The following is a 10424-nucleotide window of genomic DNA, read 5'->3' as shown; positions in this document are numbered from 1 at the left end:
CGTGGTATTAAGTAATGTAAAGAGACAGACACGAATCCTTCTCACTTATAAATCCTTGGTTTTTCCTATATAAACTAAAGTAAACTTGACCCCTCCCCAGGGGGTAACGTGAGACCCCAAGGTCATATAATTCACAATTTTTATAAAAACACCTTAAGACCTTTCCATCTATAATTATTTGATTCTACTATATCCAGAATTTTAGAAGATTTTTGAAGTTTCGGCCTATTTGACCCTTTTTTACCCCCGCCCCTCTACCCCAGGGGGTCAGACAGGACCAATGTGGATATGATATTAAAATGCTATCTCAGGCTAATAATTCTAACCAAGTTTGACTCATTTCCTATGAAAATTGAGCAAAAAATGTTCATTAATGTATTTTTCCTATATAAACTATAGTAAACTTGACCCCCTCCCCAAGGGGAAACAGGAGACCCCAGGGTCATATAATTTACAATTTTTATAAACAAACTTTAAGACCTTTCATCTATAAAGTGTATTTGATTATACCATTTTCAGAATTTCAGAAGAAGATTTTTGAAGTTTTAGTAGCTATTTGACCCCTTTTGACCCCGCCCCTCTGCCCCCAGGGGGTCGGCCTGCACCGATATGGATACGACATTAAAATGCTATCTCAGGCTAATAATTCTAACCAAGTTTGACTCGTTTCCAATGAAAATTGAGCAAAACATGCTCATAAATGTGTTTTCCCTATATAAACTATAGTAAACTTGACCCCTCCCCAGGGGGGAAACGTGAGACCCCAGGGTCATATAATTCACAAGTTTTGTAAAGGACCTTAAGACCTTTCTATTTATGAAAAGTATTTGATATTACCATTTCCAGAATTTCAGAAGAAGATTTTTGAAGTTTTAGCCTATTTGACCCCTTTTGACTCCGCCCCTAAGGCCCCTGGGGGTCAGTCATAGAAAATTTGTTAATAGGATTAAATGGCCTTCTCATACTGATAATTCTGACAACATTTGACTCATTTCCTATTACAAATGACCAAATAATGCGCAAAAATGTGTTTTCCAAATATAAACTATAGTAAACTTAACCCCCTTCCCAGGGGGAAACTAGAGACCCCAGGGTCATATAATTCACATTTTTTGTAAAGGACCTTAAAATCTTTCTATCTATGAAGAGTATTTGATTCTACCACATCTGTGAGTAGAGAAGAAGATTTTTGAAATTTTACTCAATTTTACCCCTTTTGGCCCCTCCCACAGCCCCCTGGGGGGTGGGGACCATATAATTCACAATTTTGATTGGCCTTATGCCTTAGAAGGTTTGTGCAAAATTTCATTGAAATTGCTTCAGCAGTTTTGGAGAAGAAGTCGAAAATGTAAATTGTTTACGGACATACGACGGACGACGCACGCACGACGCACGACGACGGACAAAAGGCGATTAGAATAGGTCACTTGAGACTTCGTCTCAGGTTACCTAAAAATGGGTACCGGTAGTGGAAACTGGAACAGACCAGAGTCTGGATGATTATCAGGAGGAGGTTGATTCATCAACATATGGTCCTGACTGGGTGCCGACGTGTGAGACTGAGGACGATAATGATGAAACTGCTGATAATCAACAAGTTAACATGGATACTCAGGAAACTGAACCGGACAAGGCCAAGAAATATGTGGTGTTTGAACATTGTCTGATGGAACCTTTAGATTCCTGTCCAGATTGTATGAGAACAAGTTTGCAACAAGTTTTCAGAACTATTATAGGGACATGTGTGTGTTTTTCTTCCAGATGTATGTGTGATTTTACACGGCAGTGGTGTAGTCAGCCATTTTCAAAATCTATGCCTTGGGGAAATATCATTATTGCCAGTGCAATATTTTTCAGTGGAAATAGTCCAGTTAAGACTTTAAATTTTATGCACCATGCAGGCATTTCCAGACTGTGTTGTACATCCTACAATATGCTGCAACGGACTTACATAGTTCCTTCCACTTTCCACTTTGTCCTGCTGGCAGTTTCAGCAGTCAATTATGTTTGAACAACTGCGAAACAGTGGTCAAAAACTTAAACTTGGGGGTGATGCTCGATGCTCTTCACCAGGCCATACTGCCAAATATGGGAGTTACACCTTAATGGATGCACAGACTTCAAAAGTCATTGACGTACAACTTGTTCAGGTAAGTGTAATATAAAGTATTGTGATGTTGTTATAGTTATTTTTAAATTTTCTTGTTGTTTTAGATATTTTGATAATATTTATACACATAAAACACATGATGGATCAAGAATGAAATGAAACTTTTTTTCTGATAATTATATACTAAGCATAAAAGTATATTAAAAAAGATTGTTTTTCAAATATTAAAAATTGGATAATCATAATCACTGTAATACATTGTGAGATCTGCAGAACATATAAAAGTCTGAATCAATTAGCAAATCAATAAGTGAAATGATTTGTGTGTGTATATATATTTAAGGATTAACTTGAATAGATTTTTGATGTTATGGAGATATAACTAAAAACTCTGAGTGTACTCTAAATAAACCGCGAAGCGGTTTATGATGAGAGTACACTCAGATTTTTGTGTTATATCTCCATAACATCAAAAATCTATTCAAATTAATCCTTATTATTCAAATTACGCTGTCATCTCAGCCAATCAGAAGCAACGTTATAAACGGCAACGCCATTTTTAACACAAAGGCATGTATATGCCTTGTGTTTATACAAGCACGTATGGCTGACCTACATTTGTACTCATTTAAATGCGGTTGACCTCTCATTTAAACGCGATTTTTTCTTTATCTTCCTCTTATTCATATCTACCTTCCATCTACCTACACATCTTTGAATTAACAAATATCTATAATGATGATTTAATTTGGGAATAAGATACCAAGGACTCATAAAAAAGTACGATAAAGTCGCTATTTACGTAAAATGGTCAAGACAATTTGCATAAATTATGATGACCGATGACCTTATTTCCGCCCGTCATTTGCATATGTGTACGTATCTGTGCAACTTCCGGTTGAAAGAAGGTCACACTAAAGACCAACCTGAACGACATCGGGCATTACACATAATTGATAAGCTCCCATCGGTAGCTCCGGTTGACTAATGACAGGATTTTGCCGATATTATTACGTGTAAATATGAAAGAATGTTCAGCAATTATATATAAAGCAATTGATATTAATAAAACAATCATGAACGGCCATGAGCGAGGTCTTTGTAACACGTGTGTAAAAACTATATATATATAGCTAGGAAACTTATGAAGTGAAATCGGTTGATAGCTTGGATCTGACGCACTATTCCATACTCAGCACATACTCGTAGGGCCTACCACAATAAATACCGTACAGAAGGCCTATGTTGTACCGATATTATTTAAGCAATGATATAATGACAATCCTCATCAGACATATGCCAAATGAAGTGGAAGTTCTCTGTAATCTTTTAGAATCTCGATCGTTACGGTTTTCACGACATGCCGGAAAATGTTCTTGATACAAATAGACAAAGTTGTCGTACATGTGATGTCGATCTAATATTATTTATATTACGTGAAGCATTATCCAAATAAAACAACATAATGCCTGTTAACTGTTTACTAAATAGAGTATTAACAACAAAACTTGTCGGAAGCGACAGTTCTTTGTTTAGAGAGTGTGTCTACGGCATTCTTTTGTGACACATATGTGTTAGTCACGTGATTATTCAGTGCGGGGAAACACAGGCATGTGTGTTTGTTTACGTAATGTCTGATTGCTGAATGTAAACAAATACGGACACAGACTGCTTGGCTTACAACCGATGTTGACCATGCTTATATTTTTATACACTGGAGAACATAGACTTCGTGAGGACAGCAGAATAGTTCTTCAATACATCGATGATTACGACCGGTAGGTATGACATACATATACGGCAAACTTCACAGTAATATTTTGAGAGATGGAGTTATTTGCCATGGCTGATTAATTTGTAATTATTGATTTTAGCTTAGATATTTGTGTTTATGATTGTTTGCCAAAAGATATAATGTGACGTTAAATAAAATCTATAATTTAAAGTTTAGTACCTGGTATTTAAATGTATTTAAGACATTATAGCATATTTTTTAATTTTTAAGAAGCAAAGTAAAATTAAAACTGGGAAAATGTAGAGATAAAAAAACAATAAGGCCGCCTACTGAAGTAGACTATATCAAATTAATTTTTATTTTTGATTTTGAAATATTTGTATACATGTATTAATTAGATTAATTTACCATGCAATCTGAGTGAGATATATCCAATTTGATTATGTAGTATATATCCTAATTATTAAACTACACAATTTTTGTCATCATGCAGAATGAGAATACATTCATTCCAAATTTGGCTGATCAATCATGAATATTACAGAGCTACATGTCCTCTATTATGAAGTCATTCAAACAGGTATGATTGTAGTGATTCTCAATATTGATCCATGTGAAAATTACAAAAAGTCATGATTTATGTATATCATGACAAAAAAACGTTATTTAAATTTTTATGAAGTGACATTTGATATTTTTTATCTGGAAATCATTCTGTTCAATTTCAACTTCAGAGATTTACATTTCAAAATTCAATTTGCCTTGTATTTAGAATCTAAATATTTATTTTGGTACCAGGTAATCTTCTAGTCAATGATCATAATATTCCTAAAGGTTTTATTCCCGAAGAAATAAAGAGCTTCCTAAATGTATGTTTTATTGTTTTTGAAGAAATGTACAAGAAATGAAATCTGTATCGCCGGCCTAGAAGAATGGAGACTGCGGGTACAAATGTGTAGTCTAATCAACTCCTTAATTTATACTGGGTATCTACTTTGTTGTTATGAAGATGTTTTTAATTAATGAAAAAGGGTCAGTATATTATAGCCATAAGGCCTTCCATTTTGTAATTGATTAAAACCCCTCCTTGGGAAGCAGTGGCCTTATGGCTATATAAATTGAGTCCTACTGCCTTCGTACACCTCTTTTGTCAGAGGAATGGCGAGGACCATATTTGAGATATTCATTTTAAAATCAAAGTTGTATGAATTTACAGTCCTTTGAATATGAAACTATTATTAGGATTGTTAATAAGAAATCTCAACAAAACAAAACCAAATAGTGATGAATACATCTTGTACCGTATACAAAAATACATCATTCAACAGAAATTCATCACACATGCAAAAACTATTAATGTTTTCTTTTTTATTACATGCATTTCAGACACTGAAGTAGACTGCGATGACAGAAAGACATATGCTGTTCACAAAAAGACACTAAAAACAACATGTGAATTATTTTAAAGTTAATATTAACAAAGAAGAAAGAAACCAAATGAAGAAAATGAAAACTCATGGATTTTGACCAAACTCATCAATATAAAATATTATTGTGTCTTCTCATATAAAACCTATTCAATCTTTGCAGATTACAGAATTACCTCCCTTGCGGGTAGGTATCCATTATGATGTCATTATTTTGTGTGTGAAATTCTGGTAGATTTCTCTTAAAAGTATGATATTATGCCTGCAAACACATGATATCACAATCAATACCGACCCGCTAGGGCAAATAACTCTATAATATGCAAATACAGAATATCATTAGTCAATATCTATACTGTTAAGTAATGACTGTGCTGTTATATTACAAAATATATATTTTAAATTGAGTATTTAGGGGATTATATGTAGATTGACATGCATGTTGTCATGTAATTATGGTATTTATTTCTAATTTTTATGTGTACTACCATTCAATATTTTATCTATGAATGTATTTAAAAAAAAGAAATAAGAATGTATATGAAATACAATAAACTATTATTTAGTTGTCTCTTTTGTTATTTTTCAGAAATAAGAGCTATTCCAGTAAAACATTTTTCACAAACCCCTAGAATCCAGGTTTGTTTAGATATTCAAACAACAGCTGTTACAGCAGTATATTTCTTTTCAGCAAGAAGTTACCAAAGATGAATTTAATGAAATAACTCTTGTTAAGCACCATTTGATTTTTAGACGCTTTAAATCCCCTAAGTGAGACCCTATCAAATCCCCCTAAGGATACCACTTAAAATCCACTGGTGTCCTCATTTACATATTGTAGACGTTTTTTAAAAAATGCCCTTTGTGTGACCGCTTCAAATCCCCTTAGCTGGACCACTGCAAACCCCCTTAGTGGGGTCAATTCAAATCCCCTTATCAAAACCACTGGATAACCCCTTAAATGGACCACTGCAAATCCCTTAGCAGAAACACTGGTAAATAATTCCCTTATGTGACCCACTTCAAATCCACTTAAATTACTGTAATTATGCGTGAAGCATACTTTTTAAATTTTTAGGTCACCTGACCATAGGTCATGATGACCTGTGATATTCTTTTGTCCATTCTTGTGAACACATTAACTTGAGTAATTTTGAACCAACTAAATGAATAAACGAGTTTGAAAATCAGCTTGATTTGACTGTAAGTTACGGCATTATTGCCCTTTGAACTAATAATTATTACTGGAATTTGTTTATACGATAACTTGAGTAAGTATGTTTATTGAAACTTTGTGTGTAAAACAACCCCGGAGAAATCCTTGGACGAGTATGAAAATCAGCGAACATTGTGAACATTGTAACTTGAGTAGATATGCACCAAGTGTAATGAAACGTTGTGTGTAGACTAACATTGGTAAGATCTCACAGGATTGTGAAAATCAGCTTGATTCTACTGTAAGTTACGGAGGTATTGCCCTTTGCACTAATAATTATTTTTGGATCTTGTGAACATGATAACTTGAGCAATAGACCGACATTGGAGAGATCTTTGACAAGTTCGAAAATCAGCGTGATTTGACATTAACTTACAGTATTATTGCCCTTTGCAATAAAAATTAATGAACATAGTGAACACTTTGAATTGAGTAAATATGCACCGATCTTAATGAAACTTTAAAGGAGACTAACATTAGAAAGATCTCAGACGAGTTCGAAAATCAGCTTGATTCAACTGTAACTTACGGACTTTTTGCCCTTTGAAATAATAATTGTTATTGGACTTTGTCTTTTTATAGAAATTATCCATTTATTTCTTATTTTCAATTTGTTATACCTACTTAAATGCTTTTTCTCTCTTTCTCAATTACTATTAGCATACGGTATGTATAAAATTTGTCTCTATCTAGAATGCAATAATTTCGTGCCAGTCTCGGAAAAGTACATACATTCATGAAAAAATTGTAATCGGCCAATTTACTCCTTTCATAACAATGGTAATGGTATTGCTATTAGAACCAACTTGATCAGGTAGCCTTTGTGTTCAGTACTTTCAGTACTTTGATTTCCTTTATGGGCTGATAAAGTAAATTTTTAAGCCAATGAAAAATGCTCGTAACAAGCAAAATTATGATAATATATATCAATTTTACAGTCAAATGAAGTGAAAACTCCTACGGTATGGAACTTGAAGGGCTGAAACGGGCACTACATCATCTGCAGGAAGAAGGTGTGACTATATCAGACTTGGTTACAGATAGACACAGTCAGGTGCAAAAGTTCATGAGAACAGAATGTCCCAGTATCAACCATTGGTTTGACGTGTGGCATGTTGCTAAAGGCAAGTGTTTAGATTTCAATCTCATATATTTCAAAAGAGTAATTAAATAAATAGTACTTTCTTCTTTCAGCTAATTAATTGTTATGCATAACTTATGTACACCAAATGCCACATACATATTGGTTAATTTATAGTAGTAATTATCACTACATTCACTACATTGTATTTATGGAGTCCCTTTATTCAACCACTTTATAATACAGTCACATAGTATTAAATTCTCAAAAGGTTATAACTTATATTTAGTTCTTTAACTGACGTATTTAAATTGAAAATATAGCAGTATACAACATTTTATGATTTTGTTGTGACTGCTATTTGAATATATAATTAACTTGAGGTTCTATGAAACTATATACATGTATTTAATAATTATAAGTCTTATCCAGATCAATGGCTATTCATTTGCCTTGCATCAATTTTTTATCTTCTGACCTTGTCATTAATCTAATATTTTCTGGTATTCAGGTGTCTACAAAAAACTAGAAGCTGTTGGCAAGACAAAGAAATATGCATTGGCCGGACAATGGGCAAGATCCATAGGCAACCATGTGTATTGGTGTGCTGCCAGCAGTGATGGGGATGGGGAACTCATACGCCAAAAGTGGACTAGCATCACTAATCACATAGCTAACATCCACGAGGGTCATGGTGACAAATTTCAGAGCTGCCAGCATGGAAATCTTGAAAGGAAATGGTTTAAGCCAGGTATAACTAAGACTTAACTCATAGTACAACCACATTATTTCAAACATTATTTGAAACAGACATACCAGGTAACTTTTGAGGAAATTACTAATTATGCTGTGAAGAAGACAGAAGTTTGTTGAAGTAAATAACTTTAAGTTTTGATTACATCAAACAGACTGAAATGTTGCTACTTCTTAAATTCACAATAACAAAATTGAATTGAGATAAAGAAAGTTGACTTGCTTTTGCTTGAATAGTATAGTGTGTTAAAAATCCATTCCCTTGACATGGCTAGGTTCCAAATCTTTATTAATGTTATAAAGACTATGTAATATAATTACAGCAAGATTTATTTTAAAAATTATTTAACTTTTTAATTGTGATACATTGTTAGCTGATGGGTGTACTGTGTCAGTGTAAGGAAACACTAATTTTACATTGTATTATCATTTCAGGTAGCAAGGCTTTGGGAGAAGTGGAAAAGATTGTCCACAGTAAATTGCTTCTGAAGGACATTGGTAAACTGTCTCCAGCAGAACAGACGTCAAGCCTCGAATCTTTCCACAACATTGTGAACTTCTTTGCACCAAAGTCAACACACTACTTTTACAACCAGATGAAGGCCAGGTAGTGAATGATAGTTCATTGTTGTAGTTATAACTTTCTAAACTAACATATATATAAGTATAGCACAGGATAACATTTAAATAACTAAATGTTTAAAGAATCAAAACAAACACATGAATATATATTCAATCAACAACATAACATGTTCAAAATTTAAATAACTAATTGTTTTGTTATTGCTCTTGTAATCTTTCACCTTTTCTAAAATTGTCTTTTCATTTCACAGAGTCTGCCTTGCGGCACTTCACTTCAATGCTAATTCATCAAGATCATAGGCAATGAAGGATGGAAAAGGGCAATACAGAGTGTAATTTCCTAAGAGTAGGAAAGGTGATCCAGTGGCAAAAAAAGTTAAAGTCAAGCAGAACTTCGGTAAATAAAATTAATTCATATTGATTCTGCTACATCCTTTAACTATTCTTCTATAAATTACTCACAACTGGTCAATGGTTGTCCTGAAATTTCTTTAAAGTACATTTAAGGCCAAACAGAGATTTTTTTTGCGGTATTTTTCCAAGTTTATGTAAATATTTTCCAAAATAAAGAAAAAAAACTCTTAAACAGTTTCAAGAAAGATGCAATGTAGGATTTTCCCAATCGAAAAGGTACGCCCCTGAAGTTATTGAGTAAGAAAATCTCTGATAGTCTTATCATTATGTAATATAATCTTATTTGATCCCTGTATCATTTTATAATCTGACCATTTTCACAAGGTGATAAATATAAAGACAAATGACAGATACATTTTTACACTGATAATGGTATCTTTCTTTTATTGACAGATTACATCCAAGAGCTTATGGAGGAAGTGGTAGTCAGGAGAGAGATGTTTAGCAGCTATGGCCAGGCCCAAAGAGCACTAATTCAAGAGATTGATCCTGCTCCACCATCCATCTCTGGATAACGGAGAGCAGTGATCACCAACTATGACAGAGACACTGTTATACAAAAACACTTGCAGGAGATTTAACTCTTATCCATGTCAGAAATGACGGCTGATAAACACAGTGAACTGTCCCGATGGAAAATGGTCCTCTATACAAAACCTCAGCTTTTCAGTTAGAAACGAGGGTAGAGAAACCCTGTGAACTGTTCTGATGGAAAAGTTCTTCTAATAGCAGAGACAGTACAAGATGGTATTACTTTACGATTCCTCTTGCCTAGAACTTTCCACGTCCATCTGATGAACCTTCTGTATTGCAACATGTCTAAATAAAGAGAGTTCTAAATTAAAGAGAGACAAACAAGTTATAAATGCAATTTACCCTTTTATAGTACATGAGACATAATGTATAATTGTGCTATAATAGAGGTACTTCTTACACTTCGACACAAGTTTTATAAATGATCTTAACCTTCTATGTTTTCTTGTGAAACATAATTTTCTTCTGCATATTCGTAGAAGGATGTTTCCAAGAACATGGATGTTTAAGCAGTTTGCTGCAAATCCTTCATACTAAGTTATACACTCAATGCCTTCTAGTTTGTCCTGTAA

General features: G+C 33.6%; 1 pseudogene; it reads left to right on the top strand.

The window, feature by feature from the left end:
• The first annotated feature begins 869 nt into the window (after window positions 1-869).
• Window positions 870-10121, top strand: LOC138306503 (uncharacterized; annotated as a pseudogene).
• Window positions 10122-10424: the final 303 nt, after the last annotated feature.

This window comes from Argopecten irradians, chromosome 13, assembly GCF_041381155.1.
Source record: "Argopecten irradians isolate NY chromosome 13, Ai_NY, whole genome shotgun sequence".
Lineage (NCBI taxonomy): Eukaryota > Metazoa > Mollusca > Bivalvia > Pectinida > Pectinidae > Argopecten > Argopecten irradians.
This window is presented reverse-complemented; position numbering and strand designations above follow the sequence as displayed.